General features: G+C 42.4%; 1 protein-coding gene across 4 annotated transcripts in view; it reads left to right on the top strand.

Moving 5' to 3' along the window:
* The first annotated feature begins 1,299 nt into the window (after nt 1–1,299).
* FBXW7 (F-box and WD repeat domain containing 7) overlaps nt 1,300–22,314 on the top strand; it is a 200,450-nt gene continuing 179,435 nt past the window's right edge. For 3 of the 4 annotated variants that reach the window (XM_084856267.1, XM_084856268.1, XM_084856266.1), the window contains exon 1: nt 1,300–2,063. The gene's annotated coding sequence lies outside the window, so the exon portion shown is untranslated. The remainder of the gene's footprint in view (nt 2,064–22,314) is intronic. The other variant, XM_084856269.1, reaches the window with a different exon arrangement.

Below are 22,314 nucleotides of genomic sequence, written 5' to 3'. Positions count from 1 at the left end.
CATTTAATTTCCTTCTGATCTGTTCTACCCTCCATATGTACAGTATATATACCTGAAGCTCTTGGTAACACTCCATGCTTCTGATGAAGTGGTCTACAGTCCACGAATGCTCACACCAGAGTAAAGTTGTTAGTCTTTAAGGTGCCACAAGACTCTGTTTTTATTCAAATGGAGTGAGCTAGTTTCCCCATAAGATTATTGAGAGATGTGGTTTCCATATGTGGCAGTACTGTTGAATCTCCTTCATCTGGATTCGGATAAAAAATAGCTGATCGTTGTGTTACAAGGTACTGTATTGTACCTCCTCCATGCCATCCAAGCTGTCACATGCACATACAATGAACCTCAGGATAACCATGGGTGAGTCCAACATAATTACATGACATGGAAGAAATTAGATGGTTTTAACAGGGCAGTGCTGACAGTGGGCAGAGAGCCCCTGCCCTGCATCCACACCATATCCATAGAAATATTTTTGAGGCGTTCACCATGGGAAGCACTCTGAATGGAGCAGGAGGGGACCCATCACTGAGTACTTTGCCTCGGTGACAAACCTCAAAGTTGGTATGCCAAAACATGAAGTGAGCAAGGCCATTATTCCTTCTTTAGCGGCTCTCAGGAGGAGGATGTGTTAATGGTTACTCCTGCCTCTCCTTCATCCCCACAACAACCCTATGAGGTAGGATGGGCTTGAAAGATGGATGGTGATTGGTACACTCCACTCAGTGAGTCTCATGACCGAGCAGGGCTTTGAACTTTAAAGGTTCAAGGGTCTGTCTATCCACTACGCCAGAGCTTAAGGACCTGCCTTGCATTAACACTACGCCAGAGCTTAAGGACCTGCCTTGCATTAACACCACACCAGCCTTCTCAAGCGTGGTGCCCTTCAGATGGGTTTGACTACAACCCCCAAGCTGGCTGGGGGATTATGGGAGTTGTAGTCCAACACATTTGGAGGGCACCGCGTTGGGGAAGGCTGTGTCAAACACTCCGTCGTATCAAGTATGTCTCTGCCCGGGCACCTAAAGGAACTACGGTCGGGATCAGCTTCGCCCAGCGGCCAACCTCCGTAGCCAAGCCTGCGACTGCGCTCGAGCTAAGAGAGCGGGAGGGCTCGCCACGCTTCTCCTTCTCCTCGATTCGCCCCAACGTCCCGGTCCACCCTATCCCGCAGCATCAGCAGCGCCTGCCCCGACGCGCCCTGCGCAGCAACCTCTTTCCGTCATCGCCTCGCGCCGGGAGAAGGAGGCGGTGGAGGGGCTGCTGTTGCCAGGCTACGGCTTGAGTCATTTTCCCGCGCCGCCGTCGACGGGCCGTCCCTTCTTCTCCTCCTCCCTCCCTCCCTCCGCTGACGGTGTGTGAGGGGCAGAAAACAAGCGGCGCCTGAGCGCGACTAGCAGTCGGACCGTCCCGTGGCTCCCCGCGTTCCTCCTTCAGAGACAGGAGCGGCGGCCCGTTCTCCCTCACCCCGCCGCACTCCCGCCTCTGCTCGGCGGAGCGACCGGACCCCGCGCGGAGACTCAGTCACCCACATGCCTGGGAGCGGGGCGGGAGCGGCGTTGAGCCTGGCTGTCCGGCTCCGCTTCCGCGCTGCCTCTGCTTGGCTGGGGCCCTAGCAGCGCCGGCGGCCGGGATTCGGAGAGTGTATGAGAGCCAGAGTCGGGCTGGGGCCGCGGGCCGACCCACTCGCCGCCTCCCCTTCCAAGGCCGGGGGTGGCCGCGCCGGCCCCGGGGGGAAGCGGCGGGCAGCGCCGTGGCGGAGGTGGCGGCGGCGGCTCCACGTGAAGCTGCCCCGGACGCCCTGCTGCTGCTGCTGCTGAGCTCCCCGGGAGGCGGTGAGAGAGCTTCGCTGACCCGGCCTGGACCGTCAAGCTGTGCGCCTCGGAGACCCCCCCTAGCCGACGCTCCTTCGTGTCGAAGTTGCTGCCAAGCCCTGCCAGTCGCACGCCGTGGGGTGAAGCAGGGGTGGCTCCGGCAACGCGCTCCTCTCAATCCCAGGTCCGCTGCGGTCTCAGCAGGAAAGCTAGCCGGCCGCCGCCTCCGCCCCTACTCTCGCTCCCGAAGTGAGTAACGCTGGTGGGGCGTGGGAGGGGATGTCGACTCTGGACCGCTGCTGCAGCATCCCCGTCCCCCGGGCCCTGCAGGTGGTGCACGTGGGCTCGGTAGCCCCCTCTGCCTCGTGGAACGGGGGGAATGGGCGGAGAGCGGGAGGGATGGCCGGGGGGGGGGGGCTTGGCTCTGCCCTGAGCGGTTCCTGGTGGGGTGTGAAGGGCAGCCGCTGCCCCTCGTTTCATATGCGCCTCACGTTGCAGGGCGCTCTGCACGGTCTGCTGCGCTAAGTGACCCTCGCTCTTAGCCGCGGCCGGGGAATCTCTCTCTCGGGGTCAGGCGGAAATGATTGGTGTATCTTGAGGGGGCTTTAAATGGCTTTGTTGGGTAGCTTAATGAGAAGAGAGGGGTCGAGAGAGCCAATCAAGAAACGAGCATGGACATCGTGCTTGTTCCAATAGTTTCTTTCTCCTTTTTTTCCTGCTTTTTCGCCCCCCCTCCCTTTTCCCAACAACAGAAAGTAGTTTAAATAGTCAAGGTCCCTGCCCCATGTGACCACCGATTTTTTTCAAAGCGACTTGAGGCAGACTATTGTGTGATGTGAGAGGTATCCATAACTTAGGATGGTCTGGAGCTAAACTGGCTAAGGGTAGGGCTCATTCAGTCACAATGGGTCTTGAATATACTGAGATGCATTTGAATACATTCTACATACCTTACTTTTAATATGCAACTATAGAAGTACCTTACATGATAGAGTTACATCTTAACTTTGTTTTAATGCAGTTTAAAGATAAGTATTATCCTAAGTATTTCCTCTAAGTTGTTTTATTTAAGAAATCTCATATTTTTGGAATCATCTTATAAATATTCAGCCTGATCCTTGGAATACTTCCTTGCATAATTTCTCTGTGTTTTTTTAAATAGTAAGACTTGTTCCAGAATACTTTTTGTGATCATTACAAAAATGTGTGCCTAAGCTTTAGCTGTATAGTTATATCAACTGGCTCCAGTGGGTATGTATGTATGTTTGAACATTTAGTTGCCCATGCCCTTTGCCATGAGACCAAAGTAATGTTGCACTAAGGAAACCAGGCCATAATTGTATACGTGATTACCTGGGAGTATTCCCCATTGAACCTAATGGGACTTACTTCTGAGTAGACATTCATAAGATTGTGCTGTTAGGCTGTGGTCCTATGCACACTTAGGAGTTATTCTAATTGTACTCAGCGGGATTTACTTTGAAGTGAACATGAATTGGATGGAAGTCCTAAACCTTGGAAAGGAAATTCCATTGAAACAAGTGTTATTCACTTATTGTTGGCTTTAAGATCAATTACTTCATGAGAAACCAAAATATTTTTGATCTGCCTATGATCTGTGAATCTGGTTAGTCCAAACTTGGTATAACTTCCTTGATGCAGACAGCAACCAACATGTAATCGGACCTACGATTCAATAGAGACTACCTTCATTGTGATAATCTCTTGACAGAGAAGGGCTTATTGGAACTGAACAGAAAATAAACTTCCAAACTTCTAGTTCAGAAAAAAATAAGTCTGTAATCTGTAATTGTTCACTCTAGAATGAATATATTAAAATTAATAGAATTGCTATGAAGTAAACTGACTGTGGCAGTCCTGAAGACACATACCAGGAAATAAATTTCAGTGGATCTAGTAGAATTTTTCTTCCGACTAAACATACTTTGGATTGCTCTGTGCATTTGCCATTCTTGCACCAGAAGAAAAATGGAAGTGGGTGTGTTTAATGTTGTGTTTTAATATGTAAATCACTTCAACAAAATTATTTGGTGTAGTTCTATGTATGTCTACTCAGATGTAAGTTCCATTTAGTTCAGTGGGATTTACTCCCCCATAAGTACAGTAAGTATAGCAGGGATGGGGAATGTGTGACCCTCCAGACATTGGACTGCAACTCCCATCATCCCTCACTATTGGCTGTGCTGGCTAGGGCTGATGAGAGTTGCACTCCACCAACCTGTGGAGGGCCACACATTCCCCATCTCTGATGTATAGGATTGCAGTCTTAATGTTAAATATAACCGTAAGGACTGGTGGACTATGACATGCAGTCATATACTTTAAAAGAATTCCAGCGGACTAGTTTCATGCATTAGTTCTTAGTTATTTGCAGCTTCCACTATTTTTCTTTCATTATATCAACAGCTGGCTTTGGGTCTTCCTTTAAACATACTCCAGCGCATTTTTCCAAGGCAGCACTGTTGCGCTTCTGCGTTTTGTCAGCTTTTGACTGGGCAAACTTTATTCCTTCTCCATATACCTGTCATCTTCTGTTGGCTGTACTCTTTACCTTGTCCTTTTCCTTTATCATTTATTTCAGTAAGGTGAAGCTAGTGGGGTTGTCACTTTTGAAATTTTCTGCCAACTCAGAATTAAATATTTGTAGGGATGCTTATGATTTGCAGAATGTCTTTCTATGTAATTGTGTTGTGCAAAGCCTTTTTTTTTTAACTAGTTATAGTTAGACATGTCCCTTACTGCCTGGGGATGTGTAATGGACAGTATAGACTTTTTGAGGTGTTATGCTGTATTGGACTTGTCTTACCAGTTGTGAATTGCATCTTATAGTCAGCTTCCCTAAAACTGATCAGACTGTCATACCGTGTATTTCATTTCATTTCATTCCATTACTTTTGTATTTTAGTAGAACTTCTGCTGATGTATACAACTTCACTCTTAGACTGCAGTGCTAAAAACACTTACTTGGAAATAAATGCTATTAAAACTAATGGCACTTCCAAGACTATTAAGTGAGTTATTGGACATATTTTGGCCCAGAATTGGTCAACTCCCAATCTGTACTGAAATATTTTCCTATCACATCTTAATTTTAGACTTTCCAGAGGGGCAGCTGTGTTAGTCTGTTGTAGAAAAAATAACAGAGACTTGTGGCACCTTAAAGGCTAACAACTTCATTATTACATAAGCTTTTGTGAACTCTAGGCACAAGGCTCTTGGTTGTTTTTAATTTAAGAATGGTATAGATCCTGTACAGTCTACATAGTCTATCTTATGCTCTCTTCTCTTTTGGCTCTTCCTATCTGTGTAACGAGAAAAGGCTGAGTGAGATAGCTGACTTTTGTTTCAAAAGGTTTTGTCATTTGTTACGTCTTATGTTCTGCCCGTGTATCGTGACCACTTGTGGTATGTGCAGTTCACAAGAAGCTATTGCTCCTAGGATGTAGCGGAGGATGGGGAGAGAATGTTTCCCTTGCTCTAAAAGATGTGGAAATATCCATTAAATCCTGTTCTTCCCAGGTCCTTCCTGTCTTGTTGCCAGCCAAATAATTTCCATCCAGCTGGGATGGATTCAGCAATTACTTTGTCATCATGTTCAAGAGTAACAGTGTTGGTCTCCTGTAGTAAAACAACAAAGAGTTCTGTGTTAACTTGAAGACTAACAAATTTATTTTAGCACAAGCTGATGAAGTAGGCTCAAATGGGGATGATGCCAACAGGACTCTCATTTTTCTTTATATAGGCAGCTTGCAGTGACAAAGCTGGAAAACCTGTGTTCTAAAGCCTCATTCTTTTGCAGTGGAACTGATGTATATGATGCATAGCATAATAATAATTGGTTGGGCAATTGTCAGTTTATTCTCAATGTAATAAGATTATTTGTGGTGAAGGACACTGGTTCGTTCTTGACTTTCTCCTTTTCGGTGATCAGTTCTCTTAGTATTTGGCATTCAAGTTTCATGAAGATCTGAAAAATGGTGATAGCAGTAGCGGAGAGGCCCAGAAACTTGTCATATTCCCAGGCACCATAGTACAGTCATTTACACAGTGGTTAAGAACATAAGAGCCCTGCTGCATCAGACTAAAGGCCTATCTAGTCCAGCATTCTGTTCCTGCATTGACCAACCAGATGCCTTTGCAAAGCCTAGAAGCAGATCATAAAAAAGATGCCTTTTCCCCGTCATGTTCCCTAGCATTTGGTATTGAGAGGCATATGGCTTCTGAGACTGGAGGTAATATATAGTTCTCATGACAAGTAGCCATTGATAGCCTTATTCTCCATGAATTTGTCTAATCCTGTCTTAAAGCCATCCAAGTTGACCTCCATCTTGTGGAAGTTTAACTATATGCTGTGTGAGAAGTACTTGTCTTTTGTCTTAAGAGCTGCTTCACAAGTTACATGTGCCACACTGAAGTTACTTGAAAGAGCTTCTGAATGATGGTAATAAAATGTGGCTTATTTCACATAGCAACATAACCAACTATGGGTGACTATTTGAAACATAACCATATGGAGACAGCTTCACATGGCAAGCAGTTTGAGTGAATGGCTCACCATGTGATTCTGGCAGCTTTAAGCATGCCACCATAAACTGCCAAAAATCTTTTGGCAAGATGAAAACTGATGGAATTACTTCAGGAATCAATTGTGCAAACTGCTTTCTGCATAGGTCTGTCCATAGCTCAGTAGCAGAGAAAATACTGTGCATAAATAAGGTCACAGGGTTTGATCTGTGCTATCAGTGGTTAAAAGAATCTAAAGAAACTGTGCTAGGAAAGACCCTTGCTTGAGGGTTTGGAAAGCCACTGCTAGTCAGGGGAGATGACATAATGAGTCAGGCCACTGGTGCAAGCCAGCTTCATATATTTACAGCACAATCTTAGGCCTGTTTAGTAAGATGTATATTTTACTGAGTTCAATAGACTTAGGATTGCAGCTTCAGCTGTGTTTCAAGTGGCCAGCTTTAGTAGCTTGCTGTGACACAGTATACACTATCAGTTAAGTGCATTGTCATCCACTGCCAGGTATGACAGTAGTCTGGTATATTTCTGTATTGTGGTCACAATTATGTACTGAGCCATCATGTGATGGCCATAAAGAGTAAAGTGTCTCTTAGGGTGTGTGAACCGCCCAGATAGCTTTGGCTATTGGGCGGTATAGAAATGAAATAAATAAATAAAATAAATAAATAAATTAGGGCACAATCATATGCATGCATATTTAGACAGAAAAAGTCCTCTAACTCCTAGCATCCTTCAGCCAGCATGGCTAGCTGGGCATGCTGGAAGTTGTAGGACTTCTTTCTGCCTAAATGTGCATAGGATTGTGCCTTTAATTCTAAATTATAGATTTAATATGCAGATTTTGATCTCATCAACCCAACCAGGATTTCAAATCATGGACAGAGATCCTGATTTGTTAATTCACTACAGTTAGAATAAACCAGTTTTCTGAGTTTGGATATAATGAGAAACTGCGGTTTATTCAAAACCAAATGTAGAAGCTTCTAGTCTCCTCCCTTCATGTTCAAAGGAGAAGGAGCAGGCAGAAGTGTGCAATCCTAAGGCTCCACTATGTATCTTTTAGGAAAATGCACAAAACGTGTTTCTGCTACTTTATTATCTCTCCTTTTCTGTTAGGTTTTTGTTCCAGGATAGTCTGGCTGCTACTGTGACATAAAACCTCACATCTACATGTTGCTTATCTAACTGCTATCAATACTTTATATATAGTCTTAAATTGAAATGACTTCAATTTTATGCTGGTCAGTATATATATGAATGTGGAAATGTGATGCACAAGTATAGAAGGAAGTGTGTTTGCAAACACACATAACATTTATTTGAAATGGTTACATGCAGTCATGGAATAAGAGGACAGGTCCTTTTATGGATCAGTAACTGGTTAAAGAACAGAAAGCAGAGAAGGAATAAATGGTAAATTCTCCCAATGCAGGGAAGTAAATAGTGGGGTCCCACAGGGATCAGTATTAGGACCAATGCTTTTCAGCCTGTTCATAACTGATCTGGAATTAGGAGTGAGCAGTGAGGTGGCCAGGTTTGCGGATGGCACCAAATTATTTAGGGTGGTTAAAATAAAAAGGGATTGTGAAGAGCTCCAAAAGGATCTCTCCAAACTGGGAGAATGGGCATCTAAATGGCAAATGTGGTTCAATGTAAGCAAGTGTAAAGTGATGCACGTTGGGGCAAAAAATCCCAACTTCAAGTATAGCTGATGGGATCTGAGCTAGCAGTGACTGACCGAGAAAGAGATCTTGGGGTTGTGGTGGACAGCTCAGTGAAGATGTCAACCCAGTGTGCGGCCACTATCAAAACAGGCTTACTCCATGTAAGGCATAATTAGAAAAGGAATTGAGAATAAAACTGCCAATATCATACTGCCCCTGTACAAATCTATGGTGCGACCACACTTGGAATACTACAAATCTATGGTGCAACCACACTTGGAATACTGTGTTCAGTTGTGGTCATCACACTTAAAAAAAATATTGTAGAGTTGGGAAAAAGCAACTAAAATGATCGATGGGCTGGTCTCCCCTATGAGAGAAGGTTACAACAGCTGGGATTGCTTAGCTTGGAAAAAAGGAGGGTAACGGGAGTCATGATAGAGGTCTACAGAATTATGGATAGGGCGACATTTTTCTCCCTCTCTCAAAATATGAGAGCCTGGGGTCATCCCATGAAGCTGATTGGTGGGAGATTCAGGACAGATAAAAGGAAGGACGTCTTCATACAGCACTTAGTTAAACTATGGAATTTGCTACCACAAGGTGTAGTGATCGCCACCAATTTGGATCACTTTAAAAGGGGGTTGGACAAATTCCTGGAGGAAAAGGCTATCAGTGGCTACTAGTCTTGAGGGCTTGGTGCTGCCTCCAGTACCAGAGGCAGTGAGCCTATGTACACCATGTGCTGGGGAACATGGGTGGGAGGGTGCTGTTATGCTCATGCCCTGCTTGTGGGTTTCCCATGCACAGCTGGTTGGCCACTGTGTGAACAGAATGCTGGACTAGATGGACCCTTGGTCTGATCCAGCATAGCTCTTCTTGTGTTCTTGTGTTCCAAGACCTTTTACATCAACTGTTTTTGTTTTTAAAAGGAAATTGCTAACTTGCATATATGAGAGATACATTTGAAAATGTAATGGCAGGTCAAGTAAAGCAACAAAAACCCAAGTGAATTTTTTTTGGAAACATGCTTGAGTCTTTTCTATGGTGATCTTTCAAGAGCTAAAACTTTTCAACTCTGTAGATAGCTAGTTCAGAGTATGAGATATAGAATAAGTGGAATAGTTCAGTAACTGGCCTTTATGTACCTGTATTTAGGTAACTCATATAGAAAACTATTTTGCCAATCACATGAAGTTAAATATGCAAATTACCTATGATCTTTTGGCTCGTGCTTTAGCCTGAACTTGGTGTTCACCGCCGCATATACAACAAATCTTTTGCAGGTTATTTTTGAGACAGACAAATAAAACCCAAAAGTGAAAAAAGTTTTCTTTCAAACATACTTAATGTATCTGTATGCTTTCTGAATCCTTGGGAAGTAGCATTCATCTGTTTTTTTCCATGAGGCTTTCCATTTTCTGCTTATTCTTTCTGAATGGCTATCAGCTTCTGCAGCAAACAAGGAAGGTGTGCTGAAAGGGCCTCACTAATGTACAGATCTGATTGTAATCATTGCCTATCCTAAATGCTGAATAATGTGGGTGTTATATAGCTAAAGTAATATGTAATTAAAGGCTGTACATATATGCACAAATGGGGCAGAACTCAGTTGTCTAGCCGACTTTCTCATTTCAGTAACTTTTAACAGAATGCTTTGCTTAGTGACATTGCTCTGCATTTTAACATGGTATTATTGAATATGTAATGGGTTCTAGAAGTTCAGGTTCTTGAAGGGGCCTCTTTTTTTAGCATATGAGCTAATAGGGCAAGCATAAGCAGTAAATATATTTTGTGGACAAGAGGCTATACGTGGATGAGATGAGAGATGCGGTTTACAACTGTTGAGATGCAGGAACCTTGCCTTCAGGCTCTGGAATGGAAGAATTTTATAGTACTTTATGTGTCCAGGTTTCACACTGATTTGCTGTTGACAAGATTCCTTTCATCATTCCTTTTGGAGGTTTTTGTTCAAGTTCTCTTTTTTGATACTTCAGGTTGCAGTGGGGCAGAAGAAGCTGGGAAGACAGGTTCTAAGTTTTGATGAACAGCAGCATAGTGGCCTTTAGAACTTGGTAGGAGTTAATGTGAAGAAAAGCCCCTTTCAGCCACATTCTTAATGCCAGCAGAATATCTGGAAACCTTAGCTGCCTTCAGAGTCACTTATGAAGCAGTGATATATATTGAACTGATATCTAGCAGGAGAGCAAAATGCTCTTCTTTGTCCTCTAGTTAAAACCCTTACTAAATTCCAAGGGCTGGCCTGCATGCATTTCTCCCATTAAAAAATACTGTTCTTTTTCTCCCCCCGGCCCCGCTCTTTAAATTTACTGAGTAACTTTGTATGTAGTAAACTCCTGAACAGACATGATACCCAAAGTAGTGCTGAACAGTAAAGTAGCAAAATACTACAGATAATTAAATCTCTAGAAAAGTGAAATTACAACAACATCTCTCATTGACCTTGATGAATAGCAAAATGATGAGAGATAATAGTTATTTCTGATAAATGGACTCTATGAAAACCTTTAAAATATTTTTATTTAAAGTTCAGATCCTAAATTAACTGTACCCACTGAGATCACATGGAAGGTTACTGAAAACAACTGCTCAACTTCTATTGATCAATAAAAGGGTGCTTGGTGTTGAAGTTTTAGACAATCCTTGTCATATTGGTTTCTGACAAGAAATTTGTAAGAGTTAAGGTGATGGCTCATATTGACCAAATCAGTTTCTTTTCTGGGGAATCTTGGGGTCCCTTGGAAGCTTATCAGAGATTCCTTAATGAGAATATCAATAATGGCAGACAAACTACTTATCTAAGGATGCAATTCTAGGCACACATACCATTGGAACTAGTAGGCCTTACTTCTGAGTAATTCTTAGGATTGTGGTGCCTGTGATCAGATATTCCAGTGGTAATTCTGTGAGGAAAGCAAAGTTGTTTTCAAAATCTTAAATGGGCTCTGATATATAACATTTTACAAAGAACTACAACTAGTTTTTTAGGGCGAAATACTCTGCCACATTACTGCTCCTCCTTAGGTTCACTTGTAAAAGAGAAACTATGGAGCTGTTTTAAGTGGCCTGATTTGTAACTCAGTGTAAAGATCACAATCTACCCAGAAAGTTAGTTGCACTTAAGTTTCTTTACTTCATTAGGTTTGTGTCTAACTATGCGCTGGATTGTGGCCGTAGTCATGTAAGTGCAGAAACCTTGGACTGAGTAGAGGGCTTTACTTCCTGTGTAATTCTGATAGTATACAACTCCACACTATTCATTGTTCTATTTTAGTCTCATCACAAAGCATTAGAGACTTCTGGCCTCCTGATGTGACCTAAAATAGGTTATTACCATTTGTTATCTTTGTATTTTGTTGATCTCTTACAAGATTGCTGTTGTATCTGTTCTGTATCTCAGGACTGACTCTAGGAGTTGTCAGCAGCATGTTCACATGTAACATGACCACATATGTGGATATGTCTGTGACATGTCCACATATTTAATATGTAAGTCTAGCTTCTTAAAAGTTCTTCAACATGTTCCAATCACTAGGTGCTACATACCAAGCTATACTTGTCTAGCTAGATATAACTGCTCTTCAGTTAAAGTTAGGACAGTTTTAAAAAACCTTATGAGTATGCCATTTTTTCCTATTCACCAGCCATTGTATTTGAAGCCTTGGGCCTTGTCCTACATTAAGGAAATTGTCTACTTCATGTGTGGGAAGCAGGATCCCTCGTACCCTGCCTTCACATCTGATATAATAGGTTGGATCCAGATTTAGGAGTGTGAAACCAGGCTGGCAGAAACTAGGCTTCCTGCCCCCTCCTCCCCACAGCAGCCCCTTTAGCCCCTTGAAAATGCTACACAGCAGGCCACACCCTGATGAAAGGGGTAGGCTGTTGTGCAGGGGAAGGGGGGTCCCTGAAAATTGGGTGGAGGCATCTTCTCTGAGTGGAGCTGATGGAAGGTGTGTCTGACTGATAGTCAGGGAATCCCCCTTTTGCTCCACCCCACAGCCTACTCTATTCAGTACAGTACCCTGACCCTCTGTGTAACATATTTTAGGGGCTGGAGGGGTTGCCATGGGGAGGAAGGGCAAGGAGGTCTGCTTCTACCAGCCCAGCTACACATACCTAAATCTGGATCCAACCCAATGTCTGATGGCAAATGTGCATAGATTCCTATGGATCTATGCCTGATAATACATACAGAGTAATATGTATGCCATTTAAAGACTGTCAAACCTGTGAAGCCCAAGGGTAGTGATCTATTGTGTATTGAGGTTTACTCTGTTTTCTGACTGTGAATCAGTCTCTCCTCTTACATCTTTAAGTTCTGCCCTGTGTGCATTTGTCATGGGCATAATGGCTCCCTTCTGTTCTTACAACAGTTCAGCACAATATGAGGCACCTGTCTTGTGCTATGCCCTTGCCTTAAGAGCTATTCTAGATGTATTTTTAGCCATGTATTTTCTTTAATGTTTTTGAGTTTCCTCATCTCAGGTTCTTATTCAAGTTTCAAAATTTGCCTTTATGGGAGGCAATACAAATTGGATTTATAGGCCACCTTTCTCTCCTCACAGAAGAGGAAAAACCAGAGCTGTTCAAGCAGTTTGCTGGAGGGAAAAGGACAGCCAAGACTGCTTTCAGAGCAAAGCTGGAAGCTTGCCAAGAACAGCATACACAGTGAGATGTGGTAGGCCTGGAAGGAAAGGTTGACTGTATGAAAGGGTGCAAGGGTAAAAAGCGTGCCTAAAAACTAATACGGACAGTGCAGCTTTGATTAAGGCTGGAGTTTTAGTTGAAGTAGATGCCAGGGGACTGTGGGAGACATAGTACCATGGCTACAAAATTTGCTATTGCTGCTGTGGGTAAATAAGAGAACTGGCACTATAATTTGCTTTGGTTTGTACTCAAACAAATTTTATTTGTTTAAATGAACTACCTGTTTTAAAAAGGAAATGTATTGTTACAGTTGTTGTTGTTCAGTCGTTCAGTCGTGTCCGACTCTTCGTGACCCCATGGACCATAGCACGCCAGGCCTTCCTGTCCTGCGCTCTCTCCCGGAGTGTGCTCAAGTTCATATTCATTGCATCCGTGATGCTATCTAGCCATCTCATCCTCTGCCGTCCCCTTCTCCTTTTGCCTTCAGTCTTTCCCAGCATCAGGGTCTTTTCCAGGGAGTTTTCTCTTCGCATTAGGTGGCCAAAATATTTGAGCTTCAGCTTCAGTATCTGTCCTTCCAATGAGCACTCAGGGTTGATTTCCTTTAGGATGGACTGATTTGACCTTCTTGCAGTCCAGGGCACTCGTAAGAGTCTTCTCCAGAACCACAGTTCGAAAGCATCAATTCTTCGGCGCTCAGCCTTCCTTATAGTCCAGCTCTCACAGCCATACATTACTACTGGGAAAACCATAGCTTTGATTAGACGGACCTTTGTCGGCAAGGTGATGTCTCTGCTTCTTACTATGCTGTCTAGGTTGGCCATAGCTTTCCTCCCAAGGAGCAAGCGTCTTTTAATTTCATGGCTACAGTCACCATCTGCGGTGATCTTGGAGCCCAAGAAAGTAAAATCTGTCACTGCTTCCATTTCTTCCCCTTCTATATGCCAGGAAGTGATAGGGCCAGATGCCATGATCTTAGTTTTTTTAATGTTGAGTTTCAAACCAGCTTTTGCACTCTCCTCTTTCACCCTCAACAAGAGGCTCTTGAGATCCTCTTCGCTTTCTGCCATTAGGGTGGTATCGTCTGCGTATCTGAGGTTGTTGATAATTCTCCCGGCAATCTTAATTCCGACCTGTGATTCATCCAACCCGGCATTTCTCATGATGTACTCTGCATATAAATTATATAAGCAGGGTGACAATATGCAGCCTTGTCGTACTCCTTTCCCAATTTTGAACCACTCGGTTTTTCCATGTCTGGTTCTTACTGTTGCTTCTTGACCCTCGTACAGGTTTCTCAGGAGACAGGTAAGGTGGTCTGGTACTCCCATCACTTTAAGAATTTGCCACAGTTTGTTGTGATCCACACAATCAAAGGCTTTAGCGTAGTCAATGAAGCAGAAATAGACATTTTTCTGGCATTCTCTTGCTTTCTCCATGATGCAGCGAATGTTGGCGATTTGATCTCTAGTTCCTCTTCGAAACCCAGCTTGTAGTTCCGGTAGTTCTCAGTTCGCATACTGCTGAAGCCTAGCTTGTAGGATTTTGAGCATCACCTTGCTGGCATGTGAAATGAGCGCAATTGTGCGGTAGTTTGAACACTCTTTGGCATTGCCCTTCTTTGGAATTGGAATGTAAACTGACCTTTTCCAGTCTTGTGGCCACTGTTGAGTGTTCCAGATTTGTTGGCATATTGAATGCAGCACTTTAACAGCATCATCTTTTAGGATTTTAAATAGCTCAGCTGGGAGACTGTAATCTCCGCTAGCTTTGTTGTTACTAATGCTTCCTAAGGCCCACTTGACTTCACTCTCAAGGATGTCCGGCTCAAGTTCAGTGACCGCACTATCATGGCTATCAGGGACATTCAGATCTTTCCTGTATAGTTCTTCTGTGTATTCTTGCCACCTCTTCTTAATCTCATCTGCTTCTGTTAGGTCCCTGCCTTCTTTGTCCTTTATCATGCCCATCTTTGCACAAAACGTTCCCTTGAGATCTCCAATTTTCTTGAAGAGATCTCTAGTCTTTCCCATTCTGTTGTTTTCCTCGATTTCTTTGCATTGTTCATTTAAGAAGGCCTTCTTGTCTCTCCTTGCTATTCTCTGGAACTCTGCATTCAGTTGGGTATATCTTCCCCTTTCTCCCTTGCTTTTCGCTTCCCTTCTTTCGTGAGCTACTAGTAAAGCCTCATCAGACAGCCACTTGGCTTTCTTGCATTTCATTTTCTTTGGGACGGATTTCGTTGCTGCCTCCTGAACAATGTTACGGACCTCCGTCCATAGTTCCTCAGGCACTCTGTCTATCAGGTCTAATCCCTGAAATCTATTCCTCACCTCCACTGTATATTCATAAGGGATATGATTTAGGTCATACCTGAACGGTTTAGTGGTTTTCCCGACGTTCTTCAATTTAAGCCGAAATTTTGCAAGAAGCAGCTCATGATCTGAGCCACAGTCAGCTCCAGGTCTTGTTTTGACTGACTGTATGGAGCTTCTCCATCTTTGGCTGCAAAGGACAGAATCAATCTGATTTCGATATTGACCATCTGGTGACGGCCATGTGTAGAGTCGCCTCTTGTGCTGTTGGAAAAGAGTGTTTGCTATGATCAGCATGTTCTCTTGGCAAAACTCTATTAGCTTTTGTCCTGCTTCATTTTGTACCCCAAGGCCATGCCTGCCTGTTATCCCAGTGATTTCTTGACTTCCTACTTTAGCATTCCAATCCCCTAGGATGAAGAGGACATCTTTTTTTGGTGTTAGTTCTAGAAGGTGTTGTAGGTCTTCATAGAACCGATCAACCTCAGCTTCTTCGGCCTCAGTGGTTGGGGCATAGACTTGAATTACTGTGATGTTGAATGGTTTGCCTTGGATTCGTACTGAGATCATTCTATCATTTTTAAGATTGTACCCCAGTACTGCTTTTCCCACCCTTTTGTTGACTATGAGTGCTACTCCATTTCTTCTAAGGGATTCTTGCCCACAATAGTAGATATGATGGTCACCTGAATTAAATTCGCCCATGCCTGTCCATTTTAGTTCGTTGATTCCCAAGATGTCGATGTTCAATCTTGCCATCTCATGTTTGACCACCTCCAGCTTACCTTGATTCATTGATCTTACATTCTAGGTTCCTAAACAATATTGTTCTTTACAGCATCGGATTTTCTTTTCACCGCCAGACACATCCACAGCTGAGTGTCCTTTCGGCTTTGGCCCAGCCGCTTCACTCTTTCTGGCGCTACTTGGAAATACCCTCTGCTCTTCCCCAGTAGCATATTGGACACCTTCCGACCTGAGGGGCTCATCTTCCGGCGTCATCTCTTTTAGCCTTGTGATACGTTCCATGGGGTTTTCTTGGCAAGAATCCTGGAGTGGGTTGCCATTTCCTTCTCCAGTGGACCACATTTTGTCAGAACTCTCTGCCATGACCTGTCCGTCTTGGGTGGCCCTGCACGGCATAGCTTATGGCTTCACTGAGTTACGCAAGCCCCTTCGCCACAACAAGGCAGTGATCCATGAAGGGGTGTTACAGTTGTACCCTTCCCTTATTTCAAGGAGCTCATCTAAATATATTTTAGTTGAATAAACTGTGGGAGGTACTATCTTAGGCTGAGATAGTGACTTTTACGAAGCCAACTACCAGACTTCATCTGTATAAAAGTATCCTTACAGGAAGCATCCCTCAGTAGAAAGTTAAGTGTGGATGTCTACTATGGCTACTACCTATATTAGCAGTGCAGCAATTGCAGCCTCTGAACATAAGAACAGCCATGTTGGATCAGACCGAGGTCCATTTAGTCCAGCATTCTATTGACCAGGAACCCACAAGCAGGACATGAGTGCAACAGCACCCTCCCACCCATGTTCTCCAGGAACTGGTGTACATAGGCTCACTACCTCTAGTACTGGAGGTAGCACATAGCCATCATGACTAATAATCACTGATAGCCTTTTCCTCCAGGAAATTGTCCAACCCCCCTTTAAAGCCATCCAAAGTGGTGGCCATTACTACTTCCTGTGGTAGTGAATTCCATAGTTTAATTATGCACTGTGTGAAGAAGTACTTCCTTTTATTTGTCCTGAATCTCCCACGAATCAGCTTCATAGGATGACCCTGGGTTCTCGTATTTGGAGAGAGGGAGAAAAATGTCTCCCTGTCAACATTCTCCACACCATGCATAATTTGGTACACTTCTATCATGTTAGGTGTGGTGACCAGAACTGTACACAGTATTCCAAATGTGGCCGTACCATAGATTTGTATAAGGGCAATATGATATTGGCAGTTTTATTCTCAATTCCTTTTCTAATTATGCCTAGCATGGAGTTCGCCTTTTTTATAGTGACTGCATGCTGGATTGACATTTTCATCGAGCTGTCCACCATAGCCCCAAGATCTCTTTCTTGGTTGGTCACTGCTAGCTCAGATCCCATGAGGTTATACTTGAAGTTGGGATTTTTTGCCCCAGTGTGCATCACTTTACACTTGCTTACACTGAACCACATTTGCCATTTAGATGCCCATTCTCCCAGTTTGAAAGTCAATAATTCACAAACAAGGCATCAGTTAAAATGGCTAATTTAATTATCATACAGATTTTGGTGCAGAAATGCATGTGATTCTCCAAAGTTTTGAATTCGTGGTCAAATCTTGTCAGTAAAATTAAGACATGTCTTAATTAAGCTAGTTTTCTAGTAGTATTACTGTTGTTGCAATAGAAATCCCAATCTATTATCTGAAGCTTTGTCATTCAAAATTCCTTATTGAAATTCAGGTTGGGTGTCCAGTGTTTGCCTCATATTATTGTAACCTGTTTATCTGAAATTCTGAATATTTTCATGTACAACAAGACTACTTTGATTAATTCCACAGCGTAGCTATGTTAGTCTGTTGCAGTAGAAACAGTGCGTTGTGACACCTTAAAGACTAATACTTTTATTGTGTCATAAGCTTTTTAGGCCCAGAGTGCACTTGATCCGATGCTTGAGGCAGTCACTCCAGTAGGTAGGTATAACATGAGAAAATGAAAAATCTTGCTCAAAGCCAGATTATGGCCGTAATGGGCCCTGGCTAGCAGGCTTTGGTGGGCCCCATACTCTGCCCCCAACTCTGAACTCACTTATATTACATTTGTGCATGCATATAGAGAGAGAGACACACACACACACACACACACACACACACAGTCAAAGAAAACCATGTTAAGTACAATAATGGTGTGAATTTTTTAATTGCATATCTTAATGTAACCTTCCCTGACCTTGTGTCCTTCAGTAGTTTTGGACTAGCACACCCAAAATTTTTGGCTATTGTTTATGCTAGTTGGGGTTGATGGGAATTGAAGGAGGGCACCAGGTTTGGGAAGGCTGACTTAGTGGAACATAATATTCTGTGCTTTCTTGGAAGCAGAAGACTCTAAAACCCCTTTCATGTGTTAATTATGTGAGTGGGGGTTCCTTGAGTACACAGGGGCCATGCTTCTGGTCATGCCCTGACAATGCCATGACTTCCCTGGCCCTCTTCCCAATGTCCACAGATTAAGTGTGGACTTCCGTATAGGCAAAGCCTTCATGTATAAAGTCTATTTTCAACATGTGGATGTTTTGGGCAGGACTGGGGAAGTCATGCAACATTGAGAGTGGACCAGCAGTACAGCCGTGTGGCCTCTTGTACACATGGCTACAATCAATGTGTGCAGGAGATTTAATATGTAATGAAATGGTACTTGTTCAACATTTCCTCTCTGGGATTCCGGTTTTCAATTTCTGTGGCACTACACACAAAGCTAGGAAGTTCCGTTCAGATGCATAGCAGGAAGTAGTTCAAAACCTTCTATACCCGAAAAAGTCAGTTTTATTTAAAAGGGATTATTTCTTTAAAAGGGTCAAGGATGCCATCCAGCCCATCTTTGACTGGAAGTGTGGACTCTCTTATGTTTTTTGTGCACATGAGCATTAAATGTGGAGAAGTGAGAGCATGTGATAAGACTGTGCTGTGCATGAGATTCTGGGCCAGTATACCCTGGGCTGTAGCTAAATTAATGCATGCCTTAACCTGGTCTTGTTCTTACATTAGACACACATCTGACATTAAAATGGGTAATACTCAGAAATGAGTGTGGGAGCATTTCAATCTCACAGGACATTCTGTAGCAGACATTTGTTGCCATACTCCAACTAAACCAGATGAAAGGAAAGCTCCAACTTGAAAACCTGTCCCTGTTTAGGTGTAGTCAGGTATATTTGACACACTGATTATCTCTTGCATTCATCTGATTCGATTTTGTATTCATTTGTATCCTACATAGTGCTGTGACACAGCTAGTACTCTTGTTTTGCATTGATTGATTTTTCATATGTTACTTTTTTGTAAGAATATACTTTTTTTCTCTGTGCATGCAAACTGACTTAGGTGACTCACTTTATACATCTGACAAAATGGTCACTGGATTCAAAAGCTTATGTCTCAAAGTTGTCCCAGGAGTCTCTGATAAATTACTAACCTTTCATTAGGTCAGCAATCCTAAGTACTAATGGTTCAATCCAGCACTTGAAAGTTCCATTAATTTGAATGGAAGACATTTAAGTACATGTTTAATTTGCCCACTGAAATCAATAAGACTTAAAACCCTTTGTGCCCATTGTGAATAGTTTTTTTAAAGCCAAGTTTAACCCAGTTATGCCAGCATTTTTCACAGTTGTCTTCCACATTATGTAGTTACAGAAAGCCTAATGTCTTTCTGGCTTTTAATAAAGTATCATGGATGTGATGGTTCATGTATTCAACTGCAAGTCATTTGGCTAGTTTAAATATTAGGCTAAACCATAAATTTACTTACATAAGTAGCCATGGCCCCAAGCTGATGTGCTCCCTCCCTCCATTCCTTTTCTCATGAGCTGCAATTAGAAGCTTCCAGTCATGGCACGTGCAAACTATAGTTTGCATTAAATGGCAAACTGGTTTTCCACAACGAGAAGCTTCTAATACTGGCATATGAAAGTATGAAGGAGTGCATGAGCTTGAGGTTTGTGGCTGTTCATGTTTGTAAAGCTCAACCATTGTTTAATGTTGTATTTGAATGCTTTTAAATGAGTATGAGTGATACACATACATATCTGAATCAGTTCGCAATCTACACCTATATCATGCTGGCTTGCAGCTCAGTTCTATGCACGCTCGTTTAGAAGTAAGTTCACTGGGACTTGGTCTCTAGTAAAAATACATAGGATTGTGGTCTTTGTAAATCTTTTAAATCTAGAGTGCAACAGATGACTCCATGACTCACACCATCTAGCTCTTCCTCTCTGCTTGTATTGTTTCCTCACATCCTATGCATGCTCTTATATCTTCCTCTCTCCCAGGCCCTTCTACATCCTGTTATTCTCCTTTACTTTTCTGTATTCTACATAGTTCATATTTCATACATCCCTTTATTTTCCTGTCCTCCCCCTCCTGCCAAATCAAGCATTGATGGTCAGTATAGTGACATTGTGACATGTGTCTACATAATGATTGATTGTGGTGTTGGGAGGGTACTTGTACCGATGTTTGGTCTGTTGCAGCAAAACCAAAAAAAAAAAGAGTCTTGTAGCACCTTGAAAGTTTTAACACATTTATTATGGCATGAACTTTTGTGGACTAGATGACATGCTTAACGTGAATCCTAGGGCCTGTTAAATGTTGCATTCTGGGGAGAGCTCTTAATAATCCTAAATTCAGTATTAGTCTCTCCCCTCTCCCTCCCCACAAGGAGAAAATAACAAATGACTGGGTTGACTGTCATATTGAAACCCCCACCCCCAGCCTATTTCATTTGTTGTATTTTTACCCCATGATAAGCAGGTAGGAGGTTTACATGCCCAGCGCTTTGTCCTCAGAGTAGAATAACAGACCCTGTATGTGGATAAGCTCACACTTACCTTCTTTTAGGTGCTGTGAGACTGATAGGAGTTATATTTGAATAGTTAACTCCTTTTCCTTTAAGTTCTACTTTTCTTGTATTGGGAATAAGAAAAATGTATATGATTTGCTCTTCAGAAATCTATCACTACTTTCTCGTGGGTTTTGGAGCTTTCATCAACTTGAGAATTGCTTGCTATGCTAGAATATCTAAACTATGTAAGGATGGAAAGTGTTTTTAACTTGGAATTGGGTATTTGTTTTTCTCCATAACTTGTTCTCTCATATATGGATTTACCGCATAGGCACTTAAAGTTCATCATGCTCAGCTTTCATACGTCCAACAAAATAAAAAATACTTGACAAAATGCACTTTGTCTTGACCATGAAGTGGGAAAATGCGTAACAAAAGAGCACATTAGTGTCCTAAGATCCAGAGTGGGTGGAATTCAAGGGGAAGTTAAAAATGCTTTAGAAAAGGGTGTATCCTTTTGGCTTGTGCTGTCAGTCAGCAAATACAGGATGGCAAAATCCACAAAACTGCTTATATTACTACTTACTGGGATGAAGACAATTGACTCTTGGCCCAGTAAATGGACACCCACAACTTGGTCAAGCGGCATCATAATGCCATTAAGTGGTTCCCTTACCAAAATACCTGTCCTTCTTTAGAGGCCAGTGTTGTAATTTTATGTTCTCTGCTTTAACAGTTAAAATATAATAAGATGCTACTGTGTGGTAGTTGTATTAACAGGTTTTGCATTTTAGTTGTACATTAACTGGCTTTCTGTAGCAGAAACGTGGGATTATTAAGTGTAACTAGTGTATTCAACCTATATGAGGCTACTTAGTATAAATACTAAGGCTTGAACTTGTTTTAAGAGACATTTCTAGAGTTTGTGGGAAAGCCAGAAATATTGCAGTTAGATGCATTCTCTGAGGCTTCTGATGTTTCATAGACTAACAAAAGGTTGCTTTATTAGTAGCTTTAATGAACAAATCGCTTTATTGGCTTAGACATACTGGTAGCTTTGTCGGTCCAAACAGCTATGAGTTCTTGTTTCAATTCACCATTGTGCTCAAGTAGTGAAGTGATAGCCATTGACCTTCTACTAAAGCACAATAAAAAGTTTTTTGTGAAGAAGAAAAGTGTGCAAGGAAAACTGCAGTGTAATTCTTGGACTTCAGCTCAGCAACTTAAAAATGTCTTCATAGATCCTGTGTTCAGACAAGCCCTTGTTTAGTTCCCAGCATGTTTCTCTAAAAACACATTAACTCTTGAAAAACTGACTTTCAGTGGACCTACTTGAAAGGTAGTGAAGCCTTTATTTGGATATTTCGTCTACGGAGTGTTGTACTCTTGGATTTGGAGTGCTTACTTTACAAAACAAAATGAAGTGGACTGCTGATAATAAAAGTTGTTGTGCTAAATGAGTGTCTTGATCCTTTCGTTAGTCCAGGGTGATTAATTGAATAAATTATAGTGTGAAATTAAAGTGAAACTTCATTGAAACTTTCTAGCCATTACAAAAAAAGATGGCTGTATTATTACCACCAGAATAATACAGTATGGCCAGAAGATACTTTAAGGATTAATGCAGGTGCGCTTTTTCAGAAACCTGTATCATTTTGTGTATCATGCGACATACAACTCTCTCTGTGCTTGGGAAAGCATGCTGAATACTAAAACTAAGAGGTTAGAATTAGACTTAGTTTTTAAA

This window comes from Heloderma suspectum, chromosome 5 (assembly GCF_057233095.1).
Source record: "Heloderma suspectum isolate Gila_16-S chromosome 5, 16-S_ref, whole genome shotgun sequence".
NCBI lineage: Eukaryota > Metazoa > Chordata > Lepidosauria > Squamata > Helodermatidae > Heloderma > Heloderma suspectum.
Note: the sequence above shows the minus strand (reverse complement) of the source record. Positions and strands in the feature narration are given on the sequence as shown.